Genomic DNA, 19,256 nt, shown 5'->3' with positions numbered 1-19,256 from the left:
TATAAATCCTGTAAAGTAAAATCTCCTCAACAAAAATCACACATCAAGAAGCCCATACTGCTTGGGACGTAACAACCATTAAGTAGATCAAGATATAGATGGGAAGAAAATATTAGAATAGATCTTAAATAAATGGGATACGCGAGTCGCGAATGGAGGAATCTTGCCCAGTAACGGGGACATTGATGAAATTTGATATTTGTGGCAATAAAATTTTGAGTTCCTAAGGCCATATAATAATAATAATTTATTTAAGACAACCAATAATAAAATATTATTATTTATTTGAATATCTATTGTGTGATTGTTTGATTACATTATGTTTATTGTACAACTATGTAACAACCAAGATCTACAAGGACGTAAACAAAATTCCGAATAAATCTTTAAAAAAGCCGACGAACGTTAGAAACGAACTATACAAAAAGACAAAGCGCAGATAGAAAAACTGAACTTATGACAAATGCCATTCATAGAGATTTCAATTCGACTCACGATATACTAGCGAAGATCGGATAGACTGGAATATCAATTGTATAAACTCTTTTGTTATAAATATATTAGGTGAACCGGAAAGTAATGTCATTTCAATATTTGTTTATCATTTGTCAGCTCATTATGCACTCCAAAGCCGTGCCAAAGACATTTTAAGATTAGAGTGACTTGTTTACTTGTGAATAATTTAATCAGAATTCTTTTTTGCAATTTTGAGTGAAATAACCAGCCAAATACCAAAAGAGATACATATTCGGCATTGTATGCTTTTTGAATTTCACAAAAGGAGTAACGCAACAGTTGCTACCAAAAATATTTGCGATTATTTATCCAAATGCATTAGACCTTCATAAATGCAAAAGATGGTTTTCTAAGTTCAGAGCCAGTAATTTTGATCTTTCTGACTCGTATCGAACAGTAAAACCAACAACATTAGATAATGACGTGTTAAGGGCGAAAGTGGAAGCAAATTCGCGTCAAACAATAGAACTATCAAAAAATCTTAACGAACTTTGGTCAATCATCTAAAAACATTTACAGCAGATTGATAAAATACACAGTAGGAGTTCGAGTCCTGCATAATCTATCGAAAGAAAATAAAGCGAATCGATCCACCACCTGCAACTTATTACTTCAAAAGCATAATACAGAAGCGTGTTTTGATCGCTTGATCACTAGAGATGAAAAGTGGGTCCTCTATGATAATACAAAATGCAAAAGGCAGTGGCTCTCTTCGAATGAATTGCCACGAAGTACGGCTAAGCCAAGTTTATATGTGCAAAAAAGACATTTTTGTGTGTTTGGTAAAGTATACACGAAATTGTCCATTTTGAAATGTTGAAACCTAGACAAATAGTGAATGAAAACTTTTACTGTGAACAATCGGATGGAGTGAAAAAATCTTTAGTTGAAAAGTATCCAGTAATTGTCAAGAGAAAAGACGTTATTCTGCAACGCAATAATGCAAGACTGCGCAAGACGAACCATGGAAAAAATTAATGAATTAGGATGGGAGGTACTGTCTCACCCATAATACTCGGCTGACGGTGCATCATTAAATTATCATTTATTTAAATCGCTACATTTTCTACGTGGCAGAAAATTTAAAAATTTGAATGATGTCCAAAATGCCATCTCCAGATATTTTTCCCAAAAACCTATTAATTTTTATCGATTCGGCATTGAAAATTTATACACTAGATGGCAAAAGATTGTTGATAACGAGGATGATTATATCATTAAGTAAAAATAAAAACAAGTTAAAAAGTTCTTCCTTCAAACTTAATGTAAAAAAACGATATTGCTTTCCGGTCTACCTAATATATAACGTAAACAACATAACTTTAAGCTATCAGGTAAATGAACACACGATTTTACTACTAATATCACGATCAAACACAAATAACGAACGTGTTAACACCTTGCCGTATAATATCATATGAGACTTGTGGTATACTTCTTTATGGATCAAACATAAGAAATGTAAGTGAAATTTATACTACAAATATTGGACCAAATGTAATACCATACCCTATCCATTCCTTATCTTAAAATTCTTGTGTAAACGAAAATAGTTCATTATTTCCAAACAGTCAAACTACTAACGAATTATCCGTAATCCGAAGTCCACTTCTTTTCTCTTTCTCATCTCGTCTTAGAAATCCTAAAAACGCTCCACCCGCTATTTTATCGCTCAGACTCGTTCTGTCATTCACATCAAACTTTATTACTTCTTAATAAACTGGTTTACATGACTCTGCAATCATTAAATGCAAATCTTAAGTGACACCTCGAATTTTGTCAACTTAATCTCGACGAATTAAATCAATCTCAACGAAATGCATGATAATAAAAAGTATAAATCAGATTCATGGAACGTATATCAAGCCAAGCGTAAAAAGACCGAATCACGCTCATCATACATTTTAAGATGGTTTCACTAATTTAACCGTATAACTTTCAGGTCATATGGTAATATATCAACATTTTATAAAATAATTTTAATTTTTTCACAAAATCACGCGTACGTCTTCATTATATGCCTTAATTATACGAGATAACCAATACCGATATTAATAAGGGTTGGCAGCACCATCAACCTGAAATATCAAAATAAATGCCTTGCAATCTGTCTAAAGATAGGAATCATCTTGTACAATTGAAATTATTTGTACTTCTGTCAGTGTTCACTAAACAAAAAAGCATACCTAAAGCGAAAGCAATGGAAAAAAAAAAAATCCAAAATACATTCTAGTGGGAATTTAGAAGCTAACACAAGCAATTCAAAGGTTATGCATTGTTTCCAAAATACAAGACCTGTACTCAACAAATTGGTTAAAAATTTCAATCGCATTCCGATGGCTGAACACCTTTGTGTTGACGAGCAGATAATATCATTTAAAGGAAGAAACAGATTAAAAGAGTATATGCCGAAAAAAATCTAAAAAATGTGACTAAAAAACTTTTTTATTGTGCAATTCATCTGGAATCATTTACGATTTTAGAATTTACACCAGCAAACACCAAACACCTGATCACCAATTACCTAATATTCGAAGTAGTGACAATGTTACGTTAAATCAAAAATTATACACAACCACTTGCTTCATAAACTTTGTTTCGAGAATTGGTTTTCAAACGTTCCTTTAAAAAAGTTGAAAATTAAGAGTATTGCAACTGTGCCAACAGACACACTAAAAAACTGTGAGTTTTCCTCAGCTAAAATAATAAAAATTAAGGGCATAGGAAATTACGAAGATCTCTCTACATCAATTGACAAGTTCATTATAAATGCGATTAGGTGGTATGATAACAAAGCCGTTGATATAGTGACCACATTTCACGAAGGGAAGACAATAGACAAGGTGAAAAAAAAACCGGTAAATTATTTTTCACCTGCATATAAAGGTTTACAATTGTTGATTTTCCACAGCATTAATCGTTTTATATCTAAGAAAAAAAATTCGGCCCATATAAAGTTGAATCGATTTACTTGAAAATTTCAAATAAATTCTAATATAAGAATGTATACTAGAAGAGAAGTTTTTATTATTTTAATTGCAAAAATTTGTCTTCATACGTAGACGATAACAAACAGACAGGCGATTGAAAGTGAAGGACTAAATGTACAGTCTTAGTAAGGGAGAAAACAGGATAAAATAAGCTGTCGGAATAACGATTAAATACATAGCCTTGCAGGACATAGATAAATCGAATGATAACATGGTTGCATAAATCTTTTTATACGTAAGAAAAAAGTTTGGCTCATACAAAGTAGAGTCGATTTACTTGAAAATTTCAAATAAATTCTAATATAAGAATGTATACTAGAAGGGAAGTTTTTATTATTTTAATTGCAAAAATTTGTCTTCATACGTAGACGATAACAAACAGACAGGCGATTGAAAGTGAAGGACTAAATGTACAGTCTTAGTAAGGGAGAAAACAGGATAAAATAAGCTGTCGGAATAACGATTAAATACATAGCCTTGGAGGACATAGATAAATCGAATGATAACATGGTTGCATAAATCTTTTTATACGTAAAAAAAAATTTAGCCCACAATAGGTTCAGTCGATTTACTTGAAAATTTCAAATAAATTCTTATATGAGAATGTATACTAGAAGGGAAGTTTTTATTATTTTAATTGCAAAAATTTGTCTTCATACGTAGACGATAACAGAAAGGACAGGCGAGTGAAAGTGAAGGACTAAATGTACAGTCTTAGTAAGGGAGAAAACAGGATAAAATAAGCTGTCGGAATAACGATTAAATACATAGCCTTGGAGGACATAGATAAATCGAATGATAACATGGTTGCATAAATCTTTTTATACGTAAAAAAAAATTTAGCCCACAATAGGTTCAGTCGATTTACTTGAAAATTTCAAATAAATTCTTATATAAGAATGTATACTAGAAGGGAAGTTTTTATTATTTTAATTGCAAAAATTTGTCTTCATACGTAGACGATAACAGAAAGGACAGGCGAGTGAAAGTGAAGGACTAAATGTACAGTCTTAAAAAGTGAGAAAACAGGACAAAATAAGCTGTCGGAATAACAAATAAATACATAGCCTTCGAGGACATAGATAAATCGAATGATAACATGGTTGCATAAATCTTTTTGTACGTAAGAAAAAAATTTGCCCCATACAAAGTTGAGTTGATTTATTTGAAAATTTCAAATAAATTCTTATATAAGAATGTATACTAGAAGGGAAGTTTTTATTATTTTAATTGCAAAAATTTGTTTTCATACGTAGACGATAACAAAAAAGACAGGAGATTGAAAGTAAAAGACTAAATGTACAGTTTTACAACGGGAAAAACTGAATTAAATAAGCGGTCGAAATAACGAATAAATACGTCCCCTTAAAGGGCATAGATGCTTCGAATGATAACACGGTAGCATAAATCTTTTTATACGTAAGAAAAAGATTTGGCTCATACAAAGTAGAGTCGATTTACTTGAAAATTTCAAATAAATTCTTATATAAGAATGTATACTAGAAGGGAAGTTTTCATTATCTTAATTGGCAAAATTTGTTTTCATACGTAGACGATAACAAAAAGACAGGCGATTGAAAGTGAAGGACTAAATGTACAGTCTTAGCAAGGGAGAAAACAGGATAAAATAAGCTGTCGGAATAACGATTAAATACATAGCCTTCGAGGACATAGATAAATCGAATGATAACATGGTTGCATAAATCTTTTTGTACGTAAGAAAAAATTTAGCCCACAATAGGTTCAGTCGATTTACTTGAAAATTTCAAATAAATTCTTATATAAGAATGTATACTAGAAGGGAAGTTTTTATTATTTTAATTGCAAAAATTTGTTTTCATACGTAGACGATAACAAAAAAGACAGGAGATTGAAAGTAAAAGACTAAATGTACAGTTTTACAACGGGAAAAACTGAATTAAATAAGCGGTCGAAATAACGAATAAATACGTCCCCTTAAAGGGCATAGATGCTTCGAATGATATCACGGTAGCATAAATCTTTTTATACGTAAGAAAAAGATTTGGCTCATACAAAGTAGAGTCGATTTACTTGAAAATTTCAAATAAATTCTTATATAAGAATGTATACTAGAAGGGAAGTTTTCATTATCTTAATTGGCAAAATTTGTTTTCATACGTAGACGATAACAAAAAGACAGGCGATTGAAAGTGAAGGACTAAATGTACAGTCTTAGCAAGGGAGAAAACAGGATAAAATAAGCTGTCGGAATAACGATTAAATACATAGCCTTCGAGGACATAGATAAATCGAATAACATGGTTGCATAAATCTTTTTATACGTAAGAAAAAAGTTTGGCTCATACAAAGTAGAGTCGATTTACTTGAAAATTTCAAATAAATTCTAATATAAAAATGTATACTAGAAGAGAAGTTTTTATTATTTTAATTGCCAAAATTTGTTTTCATACGTAGACGATAACAAAAAAGACAGGAGATTGAAAGTAAAAGACTAAATGTACAGTTTTACAACGGGAAAAACTGAATTAAATAAGCGGTCGAAATAACGAATAAATACGTCCCCTTGAAGGGGGTAGATGCTTCGAATAATAGCACGGTTGCATAAATCTTTTTATATGTAAGAAAAGTATTTGGCCCATACATAGTTCAGTCCATTTACTTGAAAATTTCAAATAAATTCTTATATAAGAATGTATACTAGAAGGGAAGTTTTTATTATTTTAATTGCAAAAATTTGTCTTCATACGTAGACGATAACAAACAGACACGCGATTGAAAGTGAAGGACTAAATGTACAGTCTTAGTAAGGGAGAAAACAGGATAAAATAAGCTGTCGGAATAACGATTAAATACATAGCCTTGCAGGACATAGATAAATCGAATGATAACATGGTTGCATAAATCTTTTTATACGTAAGAAAAAAGTTTGGCTCATACAAAGTAGAGTCGATTTACTTGAAAATTTCAAATAAATTCTAATATAAGAATGTATACTAGAAGGGAAGTTTTTATTATTTTAATTGCAAAAATTTGTCTTCATACGTAGACGATAACAAACAGACAGGCGATTGAAAGTGAAGGACTAAATGTACAGTCTTAGTAAGGGAGAAAACAGGATAAAATAAGCTGTCGGAATAACGATTAAATACATAGCCTTGCAGGACATAGATAAATCGAATGATAACATGGTTGCATAAATCTTTTTATACGTAAGAAAAAAGTTTGGCTCATACAAAGTAGAGTCGATTTACTTGAAAATTTCAAATAAATTCTTATATGAGAATGTATACTAGAAGGGAAGTTTTTATTATTTTAATTGCAAAAATTTGTCTTCATACGTAGACGATAACAGAAAGGACAGGCGAGTGAAAGTGAAGGACTAAATGTACAGTCTTAGTAAGGGAGAAAACAGGATAAAATAAGCTGTCGGAATAACGATTAAATACATAGCCTTCGAGGACATAGATAAATCGAATGATAACATGGTTGCATAAATCTTTTTATACGTAAGAAAAAAGTTTGGCTCATACAAAGTAGAGTCGATTTACTTGAAAATTTCAAATAAATTCTAATATAAAAATGTATACTAGAAGAGAAGTTTTTATTATTTTAATTGCCAAAATTTGTTTTCATACGTAGACGATAACAAAAAAGACAGGAGATTGAAAGTAAAAGACTAAATGTACAGTTTTACAACGGGAAAAACTGAATTAAATAAGCGGTCGAAATAACGAATAAATACGTCCCCTTGAAGGGGGTAGATGCTTCGAATAATAGCACGGTTGCATAAATCTTTTTATATGTAAGAAAAGTATTTGGCCCATACATAGTTCAGTCCATTTACTTGAAAATTTCAAATAAATTCTTATATAAGAATGTATACTAGAAGGGAAGTTTTTATTATTTTAATTGCAAAAATTTGTCTTCATACGTAGACGATAACAAACAGACACGCGATTGAAAGTGAAGGACTAAATGTACAGTCTTAGTAAGGGAGAAAACAGGATAAAATAAGCTGTCGGAATAACGATTAAATACATAGCCTTCGAGGACATAGATAAATCGAATGATACCATGGTTGCATAAATCTTTTTATACGTAAAAAAAAAATTTAGCCCACAATAGGTTCAGTCGGTTTACTTGAAAATTTCAAATAAATTCTTATATAAGAATGTATACTAGAAGGGAAGTTTTCATTATCTTAATTGGCAAAATTTGTTTTCATACGTAGACGATAACAAAACGGACAGGCGATTGAACGTGAAGGACTAAATGTACAGTCTTAGTAATAGTGAAAACAGGATAAAATAAGCTGTCGGAATAACGATTAAATACATAGCCTTGCAGGACATAGATAAATCGAATGATAACATGGTTGCATAAATCTTTTTATACGTAAGAAAAAAGTTTGGCTCATACAAAGTAGAGTCGATTTACTTGAAAATTTCAAATAAATTCTAATATAAGAATGTATACTAGAAGGGAAGTTTTTATTATTTTAATTGCAAAAATTTGTCTTCATACGTAGACGATAACAAACAGACAGGCGATTGAAAGTGAAGGACTAAATGTACAGTCTTAGTAAGGGAGAAAACAGGATAAAATAAGCTGTCGGAATAACGATTAAATACATAGCCTTGCAGGACATAGATAAATCGAATGATAACATGATTGCATAAATCTTTTTATACGTAAGAAAAAAGTTTGGCTCATACAAAGTAGAGTCGATTTACTTGAAAATTTCAAGTAAATTCTAATATAAGAATGTATACTAGAAGGGAAGTTTTTATTATTTTAATTGCAAAAATTTGTCTTCATACGTAGACGATAACAAACAGACAGGCGATTGAAAGTGAAGGACTAAATGTACAGTCTTAGTAAGGGAGAAAACAGGATAAAATAAGCTGTCGGAATAACGATTAAATACATAGCCTTGGAGGACATAGATAAATGGAATGATAACATGGTTGCATAAATCTTTTTATACGTAAAAAAAAATTTAGCCCACAATAGGTTCAGTCGATTTACTTGAAAATTTCAAATAAATTCTTATATAAGAATGTATACTAGAAGGGAAGTTTTTATTATTTTAATTGCAAAAATTTGTCTTCATACGTAGACGATAACAGAAAGGACAGGCGAGTGAAAGTGAAGGACTAAATGTACAGTCTTAAAAAGTGAGAAAACAGGACAAAATAAGCTGTCGGAATAACAAATAAATACATAGCCTTCGAGGACATAGATAAATCGAATGATAACATGGTTGCATAAATCTTTTTGTACGTAACAAAAAAATTTGCCCCATACAAAGTTGAGTTGATTTATTTGAAAATTTCAAATAAATTCTTATATGAGAATGTATAATAGAAGGGAAGTTTTTATTATTTTAATTGCAAAAATTTGTTTTCATACGTAGACGATAACAAAAAAGACAGGAGATTGAAAGTAAAAGACTAAATGTACAGTTTTACAACGGGAAAAACTGAATTAAATAAGCGGTCGAAATAACGAATAAATACGTCCCCTTAAAGGGCATAGATGCTTCGAATGATAACACGGTAGCATAAATCTTTTTATACGTAAGAAAAAAGTTTGGCTCATACAAAGTAGAGTCGATTTACTTGAAAATTTCAAATAAATTCTAATATAAGAATGTATACTAGAAGGGAAGTTTTTATTATTTTAATTGCAAAAATTTGTCTTCATACGTAGACGATAACAAACAGACACGCGATTGAAAGTGAAGGACTAAATGTACAGTCTTAGTAAGGGAGAAAACAGGATAAAATAAGCTGTCGGAATAACGATTAAATACATAGCCTTCGAGGACATAGATAAATCGAATGATACCATGGTTGCATAAATCTTTTTATACGTAAAAAAAAGATTTAGCCCACAATAGGTTCAGTCTATTTACTTGAAAATTTCAAATAAATTCTTATATAAGAATGTATATTAACAGGAAAGATTTCATTATTTTAATCGCCAAAATTTGTTTTTATGTCTGAACACTAACAGAACTAATAGTAAGTTGATTGAAAGTAAACGGCTAAATGTACACTCTTGTCGAGGGAAAAGATGGATCGTATAACGAACGCGGTAAAGTACGCGGTTGAAATAACGGACAGATTTGCAGCTTTGAAGGAGAAAAATGAATGGAATGATAACACACATTATCAAACAATAGAAAAACGTAAGCGAAAATGGGCGATAGTTACGCTCCGTTTTTGTACAAGACATAAAAATAAATCGTGGTTCGACGAATGATGCGTAAAAATTGCTAAAATATGAAACGAAGCGCATATTATATAATTGCCTCAAAATACGAATTAACCTCGGGATCTGTTTTTCAATTTAGACCACATAACTTGCTTTCTTTAAGATATCGAGTAAAGGACCACACGATTTTACCACTAATACCGCAATCAAACACAAATAACAGACGTGTTATAACCCCTTGCCCTATAATATCATACGAGACTCGTGATATACTTCTTTATGGATCAAACATAAGAAATGTGAGTGAAATTCATACTACAAATATTGAACCAAACGTAATACCATACCCTATCCATTCTTTATCTTAAAATTCTTGTGTACACGGTAATAGTTTATTATTTCCGAACAGTCAAACTACTAACGAACTATCCGTAATCCGAAGTCCACTTCTTTTCTCTTTCTTATCTCGTCTTAGAAATCCTAAAAACGCTCCAGCTGCTATTTTATCCCTCAGACTCGTTCTGTCGCTCACGTAAAACTTTATTGCTTCTTAATAAACTGGTTTACATGTCGCTGCAATCATTAATAGCAAATCTTAAGTGACACCTCGTATTTTGTCAACTTAATCTCGACGAATTAAATCAATCTCGACGAAATGCATCTTAATAAAAAGTATGAATCAGATTCATGGTACGTATATCGAGCCAAGCGTAAAAAGGACGAGTCAGGCTCGTCATACGATCGTTTCACTCATTTAAATTCAGTTTCCGTTCCGTTTCCATTTTGTCTCTACTCCATTTCACTCCGTCTCGTTCTGTCTCTGCTTCGTTTCCGCTCCAATAATTCAAAATGATTTTGACATTATTGTAAGTAATTTAAATATACAAATTCACGCATTTCCGTGTAGTCTTAATTCAACTACCAATCCGTCATATTTACTCTATGTCCATCGTTATCAACGATGTTTTTGGACTAAATTCTAATGATGTCTTTTGTCTAATTTTTGATTATTCCGCGTATCCCACTTTTAACGCTCTCGAAGTCCACAAAGTAGTATCTTAGAACATATCCGTTTTGTACCGTTATCAACTTCATACGCACAAATATTATTTTTCATTTAAAAATGACATTTCAGCTGTCTTTTTAATAAAATTTTCTTGCTAAATGTTAGTCCTAACCTATTTTATAAAATACTTTTTAACATCAAAATTTTCCTCTCTAAAATCACTTTCTGCATGTTTAATCTTCTACAACATTCTATGACCCCATATAAAGGACAAATTTTTTCACGATTTTGCGATGGGTTTTTACCTTTCTAATAATAAAAAAAAAGTAAATCCGATGAAAAGGTTTTTTATTTTTTGACATGTTTAATATTCCATAAAAAATACTATGAGTAACTGATCATCAGCAAAATCTTATTAAAATGATGCCAGAAATGGCACTTTTATTAACTGAAAAATAATATTTACGTTTGTGAAATCTATAATAGTTTTAAAAATTATTTTCCATCAAACAATGGGAACAACAGAATGAATATTGTATGTTACAACTGAATAATGTAAAAGACGTTAACGCCGAGGAAAAAATATAATTATAAATTATTTTTTGCAACAAAATAATTACATGCACAAAAAACAACTTTGGTTGGAACCATCTAGATGTACAAGAGAAAATTATTAAATTCAGTAAAAGCATGCAAAAATAAAATAACTCTGTTTTTCTTACTACTATTATAAATCAGACAACTGCATTCTCACCATTTATCAGAGTAAATCAAAAATAAAAATATCGGTACTAAACACAAAACATACATTTTTGAAAGTTAATCATAATTACAAAATGTCCAAAAACAATTAGATGTTACAATAAGATCAAATTTGGAGTAAATGTAGTGGACCAAATGGCGCATAAATACAGGATGAAGCAGGGTCTTTTCGATGGCTTTTTCAAGTTTTTTACGATATTTTGGATTTGATAGTCAAAAATGTCTGGATATTGTACAAAAAATGCATAGATTCTAAAATATTCAAAAAATTTCATATTTTAATTAGCCGAAGAAATTATCAGCGAATAAGAGAATGAATCAATTAGCAGTTCGTATAGTAAAAGTTTCTATAAGTTTATATAAGTTAATTAAATCTGTTAATATTGTATAAATAAAGTCTGTTAATATTCTACTTTTTTTTAATTAAATTAATCATTTACACACACATACATACACAATACGTGGTTTCCTTACCAGTCAATCTGACAGACATCCGTAGAAATAGATATACAAAAAACGTCCGTAAACCTAATGTTAAAAATTTTATGGGAGAGTCATAAAAAATTTGCTTCCTGTCTTTCTCTCCCTCCCACCCCCTCTCTCTCGTCTTTGTATCATATCATGGACAAGTTATCAACAATCTTTCTTTCAATATTACAAAGGAAATTTTCGATTGTTCCGCTCATTCCTACTTTTTATGTTGTTGGTGTCCATAGAGTAAAATCTAACTGATAGTATATTATATAATATATTATTGATATGTGTATACATGTTACTGAAATTAAACTGTAGTAACGTTACGGCGATGAAACGCAAATGGTACTAAGATTGAACTGAAATATGTGAATCGATCTTCAGGAGTCAAACATGAAATTACGAATGAGAACCGTGGTTTAATTTTCACAGATGCGATACCATATCATCTTCTAACATAATAATTGTATTGTATTGTAAAATATTAATCATATTATTATTCTCTACTATATTTTTTTAAATATATTTAAAAGAAACCTCATATCATCTTTTTAAAAAGAAATAAGAGGAAGGAAGAGTGTGCTTCTCAAGTGACAATCGCAAATAGTAAAATAGTAAAAGTTAATATTGCAGATAATGATCGTCTAAATGTTTTTAACATTAATCATACCACGGTTGTTCAATGATCGATTTTGGATTTTAAATAAAAATTCTACATTCACTGTTACTATTTTTCTCAATTTCACTTTACAACAATTGCTATAATATCCATTTACTAATCTTTTCAATATTTATGCTTGCTTTTGTTTTGTTTATTCTGAGAAAAATATATACCTTGTCTTATTTACTGCAATCGGTCAAGTGACTGTTTGAAAAACCGACACCAAACTGTGCATTTGAGGCTTAATCTGAGGAAAATCATTCAAACTATTCTCGAATATTATTATCGTACATACTGCTACATAGAAAGGCAGTATAATTTTGAAAGTTCCAAACAAAATCGCAGCGTGAAGATAATACAGCAAAAGAAAGTGAACAAAACTTCTAATACTTATATTTTATTTTACTATATTATTCTAATATTTATTAATATTTTTAATATTTACCCCTAAACATGTCAAGACGTTCAATAAAAAAGGTATTGGAAAAGACAAACAATATAGACGAAGAGTTTAAGAGACGATGAAAAAGAATCTTTTTAAATTGAAAATGACCAAATTCAAATTAGATATAATTTATTCAACACTTATGAATGAATCCTTAAATAAGAAGGATGAAAAAAGGAACATTTTAAACAGACATAGGAGATAAAAGAAAAGATTTCCGTCAAGTTTTGAAAATGAGAATGAAGAAAATGACCAAGACAGTAAAGTTGCTATTGATGGAGCCGTTCGAGAAGAAATACAAGAGGATTCAAGATTTGAAAGGCCATTACATCACTACTTTCAGATAAGTATCAAATCTAACGAATATAACAATATATTCGAAACAAAATCTCAAGTAAGAACTGCATTTGCGTTCAATATTATTATTGAATTCATACGACAATGCACAAAATTCGAAACTAAATTGAATATTAGACATTACGTAAAATCTATTACATGAACATCTTTCCCCAACATTTCTTGTTATTTTGTACGTACGTAGTGCATATGAGGAAAAAAATGTAAACATTTTATATTTGTGGAATAAGAAAAGCATTTTTCCAAACACAATGACCAAGAACCATTTTATAAAAATTTTAAAATTTATTTGATTTAATGAAAAAAGTACTCGAAGCCCACGGTTAGAAACTGAATTTGCATTAATTTCTGAAATTTAGAATAAATTTATTGAAAATAGCTAAAATTGTTACAAAAGCCGGCTATGAATCTTATCGTTAATGAACAACTGTTTCCGACTAAAGTTAAGTGCAGATTCATACAACATATGCCAGATAAACCTGATAAATTTGGAATAAAATTTTGATTAAGCTAGCGTTACACTAGCGTTAGTTAAGATTAAGTAACATCAGCATTAGCGAATGTTAATAGTAAATAAAGATAGTAGTAGAAAATATATTTCTTTTTTTTTTTAGAGAAAATTATCGATCGCTTAATGAATTTGAAAAATTGATCAATCCGGGTACTCAGGATGTGGAGAAAATATTGCGATGGTTGATTCTTTTACGAATATATTATTAATGACAAAACTTCTAGAAAAAAAATATAACATTAGTTGGAACTATTTGGCAAAACAGAAAAGAATTGCCAAAATTTGTAAAACAAAAAGAAGATAATATGGCACTTTTTTCAACAAAACTTTATAAATCAGCTAATTGTAGTCTGACAATATATAAAACGAAACAAGAGAGTATATGTACTAAATTACACTACACATATTCCTCAGCGTATATCTGAAACATTACTTACTATAATAGTACTAAATTCAATGTAGACATAACTGATCAAATATCGAGAAAATATAATGTGAAATCTAAATCTTACAGACATCACCTCCAAATATTTTTTAATATACTTGATTAGCTGGTGCAACTGCATGAAATCGGTACAAAAGAACAATAGAAGACATGAATTCTTGTTCCGACTAACAGAAAAACTTACCATGATATACTAAGAATTACGAAAACAAGAATAACAAAACATACAGAAAACATCCAACAAATACAAGTAATAAAACATATACATAAACATACAACAAATACAAGTAATAATACATATGTACGGAAAACGTACCAACTAAGATATTATAAGGATATTAAAGTATCTAAAATCTGCAATGAGCTTAGAAAATATGTTTATGAAAAATGCAGAGTAAAAAACCTATAGTCTGTAAAAAATAAGCTGATCACATTGAAACATCTACCATTTAGTTCTAACTAAAGGAAAACATGTATTAATATTTGTTCTTTATTCTTCTTGAAAATTATGATGAAAAATAGATAATTTCTTTTACCATTATCTACAAATTGTTTTATTTATTATTTCCTATATTAAATTTACTATTACATACATACAGTTTGATAAAATATAATTTTTATTTCAAAACCGATCATTTGACCAGTTCAAGAAATAAAAAGAAAATCTCGGTACGATTAGTACCGACAATAATAAGTATAGTGACATATTTGATTATAGCGGCATAACAAGAAATTGTGCAAAACAATTAGTAATTAGTGAGGATATATCGATACCGATAATGAAAAAGATAGTAGCTTCCAATCATCAGATCAATGAATTTAGATCAAGTAAAAAATAATAAACCAAAGATCTAGAATTATACAATTGAACAAAAATATGGAAGATTTTAGCGTTAGTGTATGCTGCATGCGTGTGCATGTGTACGTACGTGTGCGTGAGCGTGTGTGATAAGTCAATTGACAGTTGAACGAGAATATTATCTATTCTTTGCGAGGTGCGTTTGTTTATCAAACGAAGAGAAAAGTTGAGATACTGGGAATGAGAATGAGATGGAAGTGCAGCGAGATAAATAACGAATAGGACAAAGAGCGATCGGAATTTCCGATTGCGTGTACACAAAATGAGTGAGAATAGGTACGACGGAGAAGACGTGGAAAAAAAGAGGACGAGGGTAGCCTCGAATAGGCCAATAGATCAAAGAATAAAGACGATAGAAGACAATATTGAGCAGATCGAGCAAAGAGAAAAAAGAACAAAAGACGGTCTTGGATAGACCTGAGAGTAAAAAATAAAGATGAAAAAGTTTATCTTAACCCCTTAAATGGAAATGACGAATCTCATCCACGCATATTTTCTGCCGAATTCGACTTTGACGGGCGACGACCGCCATATATTTAAATGTTTTAAGTTTTATATTATATAGTTTAAAGATCATATAAATTTGTTCTGACTTGTAAAAAAAAATTATATATATATATATATATTTACAAGACGACCTAGAGGAGTTTAGAGTGAATTCGAAATTAAAAAACCGTTTCTAGGTACCCAGAAAATTTTGACAGTAGGTTATCGGTTGTCTTCTAAGGGAATTCTGTCTAAAAAGTAACTTGCGAACGTTCCAAATTATCTCTTTATTTCCTTAAAAAAGATTGTAAAGCTATTAATTGTAAATAAGTTGTTTTTGTTTTGAAATTAAAGTTCTTTTTCTTTTAATGTGTAGTTGCACGTAACAACATACACACGTGCGCGCACGCATGCACGCACGTACGATAGTAGTAACTTACTGAATAATCGATTCCGGTAATGTTATACATTAAAATGTGATATGACTATTGATGAATTATTTATACAATATAAAGAACGTTCGAGTTTTATCCATCTAAAAGAGCTCAATATAGAATATAATTTTATAAAGTATGCCGAAAAGTATGACAAAGATTTGCATGAGTATGTCGAGAACTATCACACACACTTCAAGAATATTAATTACTGATAATTATTATAAAAAAATGAGCAATATTAAAAAGAAATTTAAATAGTTAATTTTATTCGTAATAATTTCTATTAAATCAAAAAATTTGTTTTTTTTTCTTAACTTCATTGTTAGTTAAAGAGAATATTTTTCAATGTTTATTTATTATTATTATTATTACTTTATTAATCTATTCTATCACAAATAAAATAGTGTCCACATTTATATATAGATTTACTGACAAAATTAAGAAACAAAGTAATTCTTCGCCCATTTTTATATATTCTTTATTTTCCGAAATACATAAATTGAAACTAAAAATAACAAGATAATATTTCACACATCATGCTACTTCATTATGCTATTTTTAATATTAAGCTATTTCGCAAGATAAAGAATATTGTATAAAATTGAACAATTACTTTGTTTCTTAATTTTAGTCAGTAAGTATATATATTCAATAAAAATTGAAATATTTTTATTTTATTTTGTGATAATTCCAAACAAAGAGTTGCCCTAAATTAAATTCTGCCTTAAATTCCTGTCTGCACATCTACGTTTTTTTGAAAGTAAATCATAAAGCAGGAGTTAATTATATCCTTATTAACCACAAGAGTACATTATTCGAGTTTAGCTAACCTTATCTTCCAGGTAGGGTTATAAAAAAAATACTATAATACCGAGAGATTTCTGGCATTAGATTAACTAGTTTAGGCTAGTTAAATAAAAACTAGAGTAGATTATATCTTTTTAATACGACATTTAATATATTTCAAAAAATTATTGTATCGAAAACGAATCATTTTGCTAAACATATAATATAAATGTAAGTAAAATAATGAAAATAAAATAAGAAAAATCGTGACGCGATTTAAATTCCTGTAAATTGTTATGAAAAAAATTATATTAGGCATAATAATAACTCGGAAAAAAAACAAAACATTACAAAATCGCCAATTAATGCAATTTAAGAGACATTCCATATAAACAATTTAATCCAACCTGAAGAGATTTGGCATAATAATTTATAAATGATGAGAATCAGCGTCAGATTATTGTTATCATTTTAAGATATATACAGATAATGACAAATTAAATTCTAATAGTAGTATTCTTGAAAATATGGAATTATCATAAGTCAATTTTGAATAAATTATTTTATATATTGAAAATTAGTATGTGTTGCCTGAACTGTTTCTAACATTAATTAAAAATAAGACACATATCATTGGAACTATGCGTTCTAATAAAAGCAATATACCGAAAGATTTTATTGAAACAAAATTAAAAAGGGGAGAATATAGCTTTGAAATAAAAAAAAAATAGATGCAATATTAGGCTCACTTTTCAAAGCATATAAACTCGACAATAACAAAAAACCATTAAGAACTTATAGTTTGTAAAAAACATAAGAAATGCAATGAAACAACATGGGAATACAAAAGATATATTAGATGCACTATACTGCATCGAAAGATATCACACAATGTAAAGATTAATTCTCTACGTTTTTTTCTAAACGTTAGTAATGTAAAATAAACATCTCTTCACAAATTGAAATAAAATGTTATTAATATGCATGTTTCTTATTTCTAGGCTAAAAAATTATTTCATTTCACTATAAGAATTGTTGTTGATTGTTACATCTAAAGATCTTGAAATTATCTGATTTGTTATAACTGATTATAACATTTAAATGCATGCAAAAATGTTTATTAAAATTAATTAGATTTTATGGTTTTTATAATAATGAATGTCAGACTATATCCATATAATCGACACACGTTCTAGTGCGCATAGTCGCAATACTGCAAACGCCAATGCATGAGCGATTTCGTCACCAATTGTGACAGAACCAATCACACTTAAATTACACTGCAAGAAGTTATTTAATTGCATGACTAATTAAATAACTCTAATATAAGAAGATACTATCCCAAACTAATGAAACTAAACATGCACAATAAAAAAACAATAAAAACTGTATTATTCATGAGTAAATCTAAAAGAAGAATGATTAATGATCATGTTCATCGATAATTTACTGAAAAAATTACAACCAGTAACTCGTGTCAAGTAGAATCTTTCATCCTCGACATGATAAGTACTGGAGGGACTTAAATGTGTTCACTCACTACTTAAGAAGATCCCCAAAGGCTCCAAAACCCGCCCACGTTGTAAATCGATCCGTAATAGGATCGATAATAAACTGATCCGTAATAGGTCCAAAATTTATTTCATTTTACAACGTAGGTTGAAAATTCATTAGATTGAATTTGTAATAATGATATTGACTTAACGACAATGCAATGATGATCTGAAAAAGAGTTGGAAAATATTTTTATTAAATTTATCGTAATAAAAAAAAATTGTAAAATTATATTAGTTATCAAATTTAAAGATTTACTTACCACTATTATTTTATAGATGAAGTGTACTACATTTTTGATTATCTTCCATGATGCAGTAATACGATAATTATTTAATAATTAAGAAGCAAACAATGCAATTAATTCGCGAGTATCTATTGTTTGTTCTATATATAAGTATCTATAGCCTAACTATAAGAAAAAAAGAATAAATAAAATTTTACACGAATAAACATTGATTCTATGATTGCTTTGCACGCAGATTATTCATATGCACATACTCCTAAAAGATATTTAAAATCATAAAACACAAACAAATTTAAATTAATCGGAACAATATTAACAACAAATCTACTTTACAAATCTTCTTTTATTTTATCGAAATAAAGATCGATATATCTATGGTTGTAAGAACAACTGCAATCATAATCTGAAAAAAGAATAGAAACACACCATCAGTATGATTACACAATACAAAAAAATCGTTAAAAAGTATATAGTTAAAAAAATAAACAAAGGTTACTCGAGTTATTACTAATAAAAAGT

At 29.4% G+C, this 19,256-nt stretch overlaps 1 long non-coding RNA gene across 6 annotated transcripts in view; it reads right to left on the bottom strand.

Annotated features, from left to right (window-relative positions):
* The window catches only part of LOC127071851 (uncharacterized), a 134,332-nt gene that overhangs the window by 112,584 nt on the left and 2,492 nt on the right, over positions 1-19,256 (bottom strand). For 5 of the 6 annotated variants that reach the window (XR_007785253.1, XR_007785249.1, XR_007785251.1 and 2 more), the window contains exons 5-6: positions 18,753-19,140; positions 18,477-18,658 (exon numbers count right to left, since the gene is read on the bottom strand). This is a non-coding gene — a long non-coding RNA (uncharacterized LOC127071851). The remainder of the gene's footprint in view (positions 1-18,476; positions 18,659-18,752; positions 19,141-19,256) is intronic. The other variant, XR_007785254.1, reaches the window with a different exon arrangement.

This window comes from Vespula vulgaris, chromosome 23 (assembly GCF_905475345.1).
Source record: "Vespula vulgaris chromosome 23, iyVesVulg1.1, whole genome shotgun sequence".
Classification (NCBI taxonomy): Eukaryota; Metazoa; Arthropoda; class Insecta; order Hymenoptera; family Vespidae; genus Vespula; species Vespula vulgaris.
The sequence above is the reverse complement of the archived record's forward strand: the minus strand, read 5'-3'. Positions and strand labels throughout refer to the sequence as shown.